This window comes from Oryctolagus cuniculus, chromosome 4, assembly GCF_964237555.1.
Source record: "Oryctolagus cuniculus chromosome 4, mOryCun1.1, whole genome shotgun sequence".
NCBI lineage: Eukaryota > Metazoa > Chordata > Mammalia > Lagomorpha > Leporidae > Oryctolagus > Oryctolagus cuniculus.
This window is the reverse complement of record NC_091435.1, coordinates 67,216,340-67,227,581: the sequence shown is the minus strand read 5'-3', so window position 1 is coordinate 67,227,581 and position 11,242 is coordinate 67,216,340.

Here is an 11,242-nt window from a genome sequence, read left to right as displayed (position 1 = left end):
AAAATAAGCTTGGTTAACTTTCTAAAAATTACTATTCTGTACTTATAAAAGCTAAGCATTTTGCTTGTTTGCATTTGGTTTATTTTAAACAGATCTTATCTCTTTCTCCTGGCCATGATAATAAGAGGAGGAAAGTTTTTATTTGGAGGAAGTAAAGTAAAAGAATGTTCCTTAAAGTGTCCACCTTCCCCATTCCCAGTGGGAGCAGGGCAGGTATGGAACTCTGCACACTTGGACTTACACTCACTAGAATGTACACCTGGAAACGGACCTTGGAGATCAACCAAATTCACTCTCTTTTGCAGTGGAGCAAACAGAGTTCCTGAGAGAGGATGGGGTTTGCTCGAGGTCAGACTGTGTTGGTGACATCCTAACAAATCCAGGTTTCCAGACCTGTGTACTCTCCTTTTATACATTTGTGCTGCTTATTCTTTGGACTAGAATTCTGAAAGAATTCTAAGAGCAGTGTCTTGCGTATGACAGTCTCTCAGTAAGTGGAAAATTGGTGATCAGATACATTAACTAAAGACATTTTTAACATTAAGGCATGTAGCCTAGCAATGAAGATTCCCATACCTCACATCATAGTACTTATTTTGAGTCCTGGCCTCAGCTCTCTACTCCATGTTCCTATGAATGCACACTCTGGGATGTAGCAGGTGATGACACAAGTAGATGAATTCCTACCACCCACACAGGAGTCCTAAACTGAGATCCCAGCCCCCAGCTTCAGTTCTGCCTAGTCCTGGCCATTGCAGTCATTTGGGGAATGAAGCAGCAAAGGTAGGATATCTGTCTCTGACTCTTGAATAAGTTTAAAAATAAATAAAAATAAAATCAAGCAACTTTACTTAAAAATATTTTTGAACATCATGGATTACTACTTACTTGGTGAAAAAAAAAAAAAACTCTAGAAATAAAATCAACTCTTTTTTATTATCTTAATGTTTAAAGAAGTGAAAAAGGAGCGGTAAAGCCAGTGTATACATAGAAAGTATGCCCCTGCCTGCAGCCCATACTGGCTGTGGGTCCAGGGTCTACCCACAGAAGATAGTCAGGATGCCACTGATGACTGGAGTCCATGGGGAGACCTGCACAGAACCTTCTCTGGGCTGATGGAGTCCCAAGACCTCAGAGAACATGTGTGAGTGTCTCCTTCTCTTCCTGGTGGGTACAGAGAAAGCTTGGATGAGTGGCCACAGGGGAACTCCTAAAAGAAACTAATCCAGGAGCTCCCAAAACCTCCCAGGATATTGCTCCACTCAGCAAAAACCAAAGTGGCCAGCACATGACAAACTTCCGGTGATAAAAGGAGGCTGAAATGCACCCTGGAAGCAGTAAAAGGAACAGAAAGAGCATTTAGCCTCAAAAGTAGGGACAGTTTTAGAAACAAAGAGAACACTTTCAGGATTTAGAAAGGCTTACTAACAGTGATGCGCAGGCTTCGAGCGGCAGGCCCTGCATACAACCCAGGGCTTGCTTTCTCTAGCACTCAAGCCAGGAGCTTGCTTCCTCTGAGGGGCACTGGCATTTCATGTGATTTCAGAAGCCACACCACTGACAGGACACAGCAGCCTTCGGAGCTGACAGGACTTTCTCCATGTTTCCTGTTTGGGGGGTTCCAGTGGCGGGTTTCATATTTTTCCCATTCAGAGGTTCCTTTTCTGAAAATTCCAAATTGTCGCCCTAAGAGAGGATTCTAACCTCCATCTTTGATCCGTGGGAACAGAAATGGAAATATGAAAACCAATATATTGATATAGGCCTCTTTTCTGTGAGATCTCTCTCTTCCAGTTCTGACATTAGGGCTTGACTTTTCCTCATGGGCTGAGAAAACCACAGGTCACGGTGAATACTGCGGCAGCACTGGCCTGCGTATTGTGAAATGGGTACAATGGACAAACATGTCCATCTAGTCCTCACAAAGCCTCCACTGAGATGCCTCCCTTACTGAAAGAAATGCTCCTCTTCTCAAGATAATTTCCATTTCTTTTCCCTTATTGGAATCCCTAACTAGGCGTCTTTGTTAAAAAGATGGTTTTCTGGGAAGAATCGCCCAGGCTGAAAGGAAATTTATTATGGATTTTCATATTTAGCAAAGGGACTTACACACAGAAATTGCTTAACACACATTCATTATATAAATACCTGTCGAAGCAAAGACGTGTGTGTCCTAATCTCTGAGACTAGAGAAAACATGATCTTACATGGCACAAGGCACTTTGCCAATGTGATTTAGTGAAGGATCTTACCATGCAGTGGTTACCTTGTGTTTTCCAGTTGAATTCAATGCAGTCAAAGGGGTTCTGACAGATGATGCAAGGAGGTGAGCACATGGGAAGGGCTGAAGGTGCCACATTGCTGTCTTTGAAGGCAGGGGAAGGGCCATAGGCCAAGAGACACAAGCAGGCCTTGGAAGCTGGAAGAGTAAGAAAATGGATCCTCCTCGAAGCCTCAAGAATGAACTCCGCCCTGCTGACACCTTGCTTTTCACCCAGTAAGATCCATTTCAGTCTTTTGCCCTGTAAGATACTGAATTTGCATTGTTTTAAGCCAGTACATTTATGATAATTTGTTATAGCAACAATTGGAAGCTGTTATTTAACTCACTTGAAAAGAAATATTTGAGAATCATCCAATCAATTTATCCTTTGCTCCCTTCTGTAAAGAGATCATTAATAGATGGGGAAAACAACCCCACAGGAATACAATGTAGACTCTTCCAACAAAACCAAATATGAGCACCAGGGCCATGGCCACTCTCACTTTGGCCAACACGCCTTTCACAAAGCCATATGTAATCAGAACAATCAGTTCCAAATTACAGGGTTTTCTGCTCTGAAAATCAGCTCTTTGGCCTCCTTTTTTACTCCAGATTATAACACATTCAAATACCTCAGTAGCTCATGAAACAAAGACATTGCCTAATGTGTAATTTGGGAGGGAATTTAATGATACATCTGTCTGCTTTGACAAAGCACAGTCTTGAAGTATCTATTTAAAATAAAATCAGCAGATTGGCAGCGATTAAAAATGAAGGGCTATAAAAAGTTTAGGGAGAAAAGCATTAAAGTCTAATAGCTCTTGCTTTATGTGCCAGCACTATAGTAAATATTTCTACCAGAAATCTCAGTATGAGCTACTACAAAAAATACCTCCACTAAACACACACACTCACATACACAATCTATCTTATAAAGATTGGTCAATGAGTCCATCTGGGATCCAGTAAGACTGAGGGTGCATAATATTTCAAGATATATTATTAGACATTTCTGAGTATTATCTTTTGAACAATTAAGGTGGGAGTAATATGCTATTAATTTGTATAAAGTGCCTTGAAACCTTTTTTATACAACAATAATATTATGTTGCCTAAGCAATTTATCAAGGAACTTTGGAAGTTGGTGAATTTAGAATATTCTAAATGATCTTTTGGAAGTATACTATGCAGTTATACAACACATTCATATCTGTTCTCATAAGCTTCAGTATAGCTAATACCTTGAAGTAATATGTAATTTACAATGACAAGAGTAATTACGCCCCAAATGAACTTTTAAGTAAAATTAGTCATAGCATTACAAGAATTGCCGGTGCTGAGTGGCACCTGTAATAACTCTAAGGGTAAAATCCACTACATATGCAGCCTTGGGCCCGGTTCTCACGCAGTCAGCTTCTGACCTGAATCATGTCTCCACTGCAGACTCTCAGTTCCTGCCCGAGGTGAATCTTCCTCCACCTTCTGACTCCAATCACACTCTGTCTCCTTAGGTCCTGTACTACCCTCCCCTGACTTAGCTTATTGAAATAACTAGAGATTTATACGAATCTAGTTCACATATATCTCTCATTGAATGTCTAGTTAATAATAAAAGGTCTCTTGCAATCTTTCCTTATGTTATAAAGAAGGCTTATATTCAATGACTCTCCTAAGAACTACTAATAAAGACTTCTAGCCGGTGCCGCAGCTCACTAGGCTAATCCTCTGCCTTGCGGCGCTGGCACACCGGGTTCTAGTCCCGGTCGGGGCGCCAGATTCTGTCCCGGTTGCCCCTCTTCCAGGCCAGCTCTCTGCTGTGGCCAGGGAGTGCAGTGGAGGATGGCCCAAGTGCTTGGGCCCTGCACCCCATGGGAGACCAGGAGAAGTACCTGGCTCCTGCCATCAGATCAGCGCAGTGCGCCGGCTGCAGCGCGCTGGCCGTGGCAGCCATTGGAGGGTGAACCAACGGCAAAAGGAAGACCTTTGTCTCTGTCTCTCTCTCACTGTCCACTCTGCCTGTCAAAAAAAAAAAAAAAAAAAAAAAAAAAAAAAAAAAAGACTTCCATTAATTCCACATCTTAATAGAAGTAGTTACCTGAAAAGACTAAGGCGTCGTTGTGCCATATAATAGGATTGTGCAAATGTGGACCCTTGCCTCTACTGTCTTAACTACTTCCTTAGACTGTAAGGGCTGGCGCTGTGGCGCAGTAGGTTAATCCTCCACCTGTGGCGCCGGCATCCCATGTGGTCACTGGTTCTAGTCCTGGCTGCTCCTCTTCCAATCCAGCTCTCTGCTGTGGCCTGGGAAAGCAGTAGAAGATGGCTCAAGTCCTTGGGCCCCTGCACCCGTATGGGAGACCAGAAGAAGCACCTGGCTCCTGGCTTCAGATCAGCGCAGCTCTGGCCATTGTGGCCATTTGGGGAGTGAACCAGCGGGTGGAAGACCTTTCTCTGTCTCTCCCTCTCACTATCTGTAACTCTAACTCTCAAATAAATAAAATCTTAAAAAAAAGAGAATGCAATTGTACAGGAGGTGTTGTGACACAGTCAGTTAATCCACACCCACAATGCCAGCGTCTTATATAGACGCTTGTTCATGTCCCAGCTGCTCCATTTGTGATCCAGTTACCTACAAATGCACCTGGGAAAGCAGTGAAAGAGGGTTCTAGTGCTTGGGCCCCTGCATCCACATGGGAGACCTGGATGAAGCTCCTGGCTCCAGGCCATTGCAGGCATTTGGGGAGTGAACCAGTAGATGAATTGAGTTCCTGGCTCCAGGCTTCAGAACCAGTCAGGAGTCCTTGTAAGCATTTGGGGAGTGAAGTAGTAGAAGAGACCTCTCTTTGACAATCTGTGTTTCTCTTTGTCTCTCTGCCTTTCAAATAAATAAATAAATATTATGTTTGTGTGAAAAAAAAAAAAAACAAGAAATGTTTAAGTAATGGAGAACTACAAATGTGAGTGAATGGCTAAAGTGTTTTGAGATAGAAGTTAGAAGAAACATACCCAAAAAAATGAGGTAAGTAAGATCTTTCTGAGAACTCTGGTTTATCAAAGATACATGGCATTTCATTTTATTGTTACAAAAAGAATAAAATATTTTGCTGATGGGAATGTAAATTGATGCAGCCGCTCTGGAAGAAAATATGAAGGTTTCTTATATATTAAACATGTGCTTACCATAAAACACAGTAATTGTATTTTGTGGGTATTTATCTCAGAAAAGTAAAAACTTATGTTCAACCCAAAACCTGCACACAATATTTAAAAGCGGTGTCATTAATAATAGCCTGAACTGTAAACAAACTGAAGTTTAGCCATTTACCTATCAATGAAGTGCATTAGTAAACAGACTGACACATCTGTACTATGGAATACAATGTGATTAGATCTCAAAGGAATTGGACTGAGTTTAAATAGCCAAGCTCAGAAGATTACATACTGTGTGACAGCATGTATGTAGCATTCTTGAAATAGAAACAGCACAGAAATGGAGACCAGGTAAGGACTCGGGACTGGAGAAAGTGAGGGAAATGGCTGTGGCTATAAAAGAATAGCACATGGAATCCTTATGAGGAGCTGTTTTATATTTGACTATAATGGTGGTCATGTGAATTGCATAGAACTGGGTCTCATAAACACACACACACACACACACACAAATGAGTTCAAGTAAAACTGGTAAAGCACAAATAAGGTCCATGAATTTCATCAGTGTCAATTCCTTGTTTTTGACATTGCATTGCAGTTTTTCAAGAAGTTACCATTGGGGGAAACTGGATGAAGGCCCTCACAAGGAACCAGCCCTCACAGGGAACCCTTCTGTTTCTTCCAACTGCATGTAAGTCTACAATTACCTAAAATTAAATTTTTATTTACAAATGTTGTAACATAGTAGCAAATAGGAAAGAGAAAATTACCTCCAAAACATCATCATAATATTAAAACAACTAGTACTCAAACAGTATTTTTCACTTTATGTTTCTGTGTGGGAGCAAACTGTTGAAATCTTTACTTAATGTATGCTAAACTGATCTTCTGTATATAAAGAGAAACGAAAATGAATCTTGATGTGAATGGAAGGGGAGAGGGAGTGGGAAAGGGGAGTGTTGCGGGTGGGAGGGACGTTATGGGGGGCAAGCTATTGTAATCCATAAGCTGTACTTTGAAAATTTCTATTCATTAAATAAAAGTTTAAAAAAAAAAGATGGCTATTCTTTCATTTGTATAGATAATAGTTGGACAAACACAAAAGATAAGATGGGGCTTGTTGGAATATTTTAAATAGTAATGTGTGATTTTAACAAGACAAAAAGCTCTAGTTGTATTCATTCTTGTAAATATGAAATATGGGAATAAAATAGTATAAAAGTGCATTTCTGACTCAATTTCCTTACTTGTTTCTCTTATTCCACCTTTGATAAGAAAAACATCCTCCCCTAATCATCCTTTGGCTCTCTTTAGAGGAATGACCATAAGATTCATAGTTGCAACATCGGATGATCAGTTAGGGCAGAATGATGTTCAAAGTGAATGCTTCCTTCTCTACTTATTAATTTTTAAAGATAAAATGACAATCAGTAACTCTGTAGTAAAATGAATCCCCTCCCCATGCCAGTGCCGCGGCTCACTAGGCTAATCCTCCGCCTTGCGGTGCCGGCATACCGGGTTCTAGTCCCGGTCGGGGCGCCGGATTCTGTCCCGGTTGCCCCTCTTCCAGGCCAGCTCTCTGCTGTGGCCCGGGAGTGCAGTGGAGGATGGCCCAAGTGCTTGGGCCCTGCACCCCATGGGAGACCAGGAGAAGCACCTGGCTCCTGCCATCGTATCAGCACGGTGCGCCGGCCGCAGCGCGCTGGCCATTGGAGGGTGAATCAACGGCAAAAAGAAGACCTTTGTCTCTGTCTCTCTCTCACTGTCCACTCTGCCTGTCAAAAAAATTTTTTTTTTCAGTAAAATGAACCCCCCAGTCTTTGGCAGTTATTGTATTGTAAGTAAAATTTCAGGCTCAGAGTCACAGTGTGGTATGCTTTTTGTAAGAGACAGTACAAACCCATGCATTACTCTGTGTAGCTGTAGGTCAGAATCACAGAGCTTGGATTTTTATACAGAATATCACCCTCCTTGCAGTCACACACACACATTCAAAGCATATGCGTGCTTTAATTTTACCTAATAAATGAGCATAAAAAAGTATGTAAAACTTACTGATGAAACTAGGCTATAAATTTGACATTTGAATGCTCTCCTGTGTAGCCTAAGGAAATATCCAAATGCCACAACTTAATTTTAGACCCAGAGTGAAAGGTTTATGACCATGTTATTCAAACAAACACATGTTGCTTTGTGAAATACCACCCTGGCCAAGCCATCTGTTTATCTGGGCGACTTCATTTAGTACACAGATCTGATGGATAAATCAGTTGCTATTTGGCATACCAGAGGCCTACTGGGAAGCCCGAAGTCTATAATTCAGCTTCTGCTCATCGCTGGTCAAGCAAGAAGCCCTTATCAGAGTGAGTGGCAAATGGTTGATTTAAAACAGCAGGCACTGATCTCTACTTCTGAAACCTGTCTTTCTAGAATGTCCTTCAAATTAGATTGGACATACAGTTGTATACATGTTTGGTGCCCAAACCGGGATTATGTTGAGATACTAATTACTTTGTTTATGTCTTCAGTTATTTTTCACGTTTTTACTTTCAAAGCATAGGTGTTTAATGTCTTGTGTCAAAGGTTAGTTGTTGATATTGATTCATCATTGTTGGGCTGCTCAATAAAATCCTGTGTGGTAAATTTAATCAATATATTTTTAAAACTATAAATATGAAGAGCAAAACAAATTCAGATATTAGATCATCTGCCTGCACATAATCATGTAGAACAGTGGGAGGAATACACATTTGCACTCAAATAAACACATGTTCAAATGTCCACTCTCCTTAACTAGCTGTGGTAAACATGGGCAGATTATTTCACCTCTCTGAATGTGTTCCTCATTTCCAGCACAGGGTTAAGGAAAACTACCCCCCTTCACAGTTTTGTGAGAATAATGCACACGGTGGTGATGACTAAATGCTTGTTGAGGTTGTCTGGTGTAACAGATGAAACCATTGGATAGGAACCATCATTCAACTCCAGAGAGTGTGTTGCGGTTAAAAGCAAGATACCCTACAGCAAGGCTGCCATGCCATGGATACCAGTTCTCCCACTTTCTATGTGTATAATCTTGGACAACTTATTTTGTCTCTCTATTCATCAGTGGCCTTATCTCTAAGGTACAGACAATAGTAGTATACCTACTTCATGAGACTTAAAGGAGAAAATAGAAAGCACTAGATAAATGTTAGCTCTCAGTATTAGTCATTTACTAAAATGTTCTTGTGAAATATGTTCTATTTATATATTAATAAAAATTTAAAATATTTTTAAAATGTTCCTTTTTACTTACTGTTTTACATTTAAAATGCCAAAGTCATGGTAACTCTCTCCTTTCCTGTTTCATCAAGTCTCCCTGAATGGCTGTGCTTCCATGAGTGAACCCAAGATCTTCATGAATCTCTCCCAGGAAGGGGAATAGGCTCCAAAATTCTACTGAATATTTGAGGAAAAAAGTGGTTTAGTTTTTCTGGTAAACCCACCTTTAAAATACAACATTCTGTAGGGTTCCTTCCTGTTTAAAAATTCTGTGGGGCAATCCTTTTCCATTGTTGGAGACCCTTAGAGTGAAAGAAATAAGATTATCTAACTCTCCATGTAAAAGTAATGATAAGGGGGCTGGCGCTGTGGTGTAGTGCTTAAAGCTGCCACCTGCAGTGCTGCATCCCATATGGGCGCCAGTTCGAGTCCTGGCTGCTCCTCTTCCAATCCAGCTCTCTGTTATGGCCTGGGAAAGCAGTAGAAGATAGCCCAAGTCCCTGGGCCCTTGCACCCACATGGGAGACCAGGAAGAAGTTCCTGGCTCCTGGCTTCGGATCAGCACAGCTCCAACCATTGTGGCCAACTGAGGAGTGAACCATCGGATGAAGACTTCTCTCTCTCAGTCTGCCTCTCCTCTCTCTGTGTAACTCCGACTTTCGAATAAATAAATAAATCTTTTTAAAAAATAATGAAAAAGATGGACCTAAAATATTCTTACTTCTACCTATTCTTTAGTGCTGTGTCCATCCACATGAGTATATCGCAAGGCTCTTCTATCTATTGCAGATTTTAAAAACCTTGACTTTCCATTGTAGGTGATGGAAAAAGGACATGAGCCTCAGCCATTGTAGGTTGTTGTTAGCCCTGCCTTCTTTCAAGAGAGCAGTTCAGTCTCACACCCTGTATGGTTGCCACCTGACCCCCTGCCTTCTTCCCCAGGTTTGGAAGCCAGTGGGCCCAACTTGAAGAACAGGTATGGAGAAGCTCACTTCCATCTACTGCCTTCCACCCCTACCCCTAGCCCACCTAAGATATAAAAAGGCCCAGCCTGCTGGGGTCTGGGCCCTTTGCCATGTGTTTGGTTTGTGTACATGCTGGCAGTTGGTCAACCTCTGTGCGTTGATTTTCTCTGAATAAATTCGATCTGGCTATGAGTTCGTATTCTGCCTCCGCTCTGTTGTGCTCCCCTTTTCCTTATATATGATGTGTGGAGGGGAGCAGAGGACCTGGTCTCTGGGTAAGAACTGTGATCCCCACCCTTCCTCTGAGCTCTCTTCTCCTTTCTGAACTCCTTCCACTTTTTACTATCTCTGCCCACCCCCACCTTCTATTTCCTACAATCTTCTTTTTCCCTTCTGACCCAAATGGCCCTAAGAGATGTCTCTTCAGAACACTTTCTCACTCCTGTTTGCACTTCCTCATTTTCCCAAAGAATTTACAGCCAGAGCCCTTTGCCAAATCTCATTGCCACATCCAACAGCAGATCTCATTCTGAACCCATTGGATTGGTAAGCGAGGTCTCCGTCACCTCAAGCATACTGGGGCGATGCTTGTGACTGGTTCAACCTCCCTTGTAGGGCCTGGGGTATTCATTTGATTTCTCTCACTTTGGGGAGATTCTCATCAGCCACAGCTTAAAAGTGGGTTTCTGGGGATTCTAACTCTCCCCTCTTAGAGGACTCAGAACTTAGGTTCTCAGTTGGGGTGATTCTTTCCCAGGGGACAGCCTGTGAAAGGACCCTCTCCTCTCATATCGTATTTTGCTTAATCCACAGGTTCCAAATGTGGACTCCACTTTGGCCTGCCTCTTAAGTCATGCACAAGCTGGGCCAGAAGGGGGAGGTAAAGCGGAGGTGATCAATCCATCTCTACACTAAAATTTGGCCTCAGTATAAATTGCACAATTATTCTAATTTGGCATTTTTGCTTCAAAATTTTCAAATTTTAGTAACTTTACACAGAGAAATGGCAAATGGTCAGAGGTCCCCTATTCCAAGCCTTTCTCCTCCTCTGTGGTCAACTCTCTACAATCCAAGTGCTCATGGAGGGAGGAGGTCTGGAGCCTTCCACTGAGTCTTCTACCTGCCCACCTCTCCCTTCTCCCTCTCCACCTGAGAAGCGGCATCTCAGGAACACAGAGCCCTCCACCACTCCATTCCCCCTCTGGCTAGCACCTCCTCTTCCCTCTGTCAGCAGCAGCAGGGGCAGTTGCCACCCTCCACCCTCTTCTCCCCTAAACTCTCTTCATCCTGTTCTTCCCAAGGAAGAAAAGCCCCCCTGTAGGCGCTCTGCCCCACTGTTTCTCCCTCATCCCATTCTCTCTGCGACACTGGCCCCTGCCCTGTCAGCCCCAGGACCCTCCCAAGCCTCTATCTGGTGATTCTTCTCTGGCAGACCCACCTGATTCCTCTACACGTAAGCCTTTCTCCTCCTCTGAGGTCAACTTTCCTCTGTCCAAGCCCTCAGGCAGGAGCAAGGCTTGGAGCTTCCCCTTGAACCCTCGACTTCCTTTTTCCACTCTTGCTGCCATCTAAGGAACATGACCCTCTGCCTGCTCTGGCT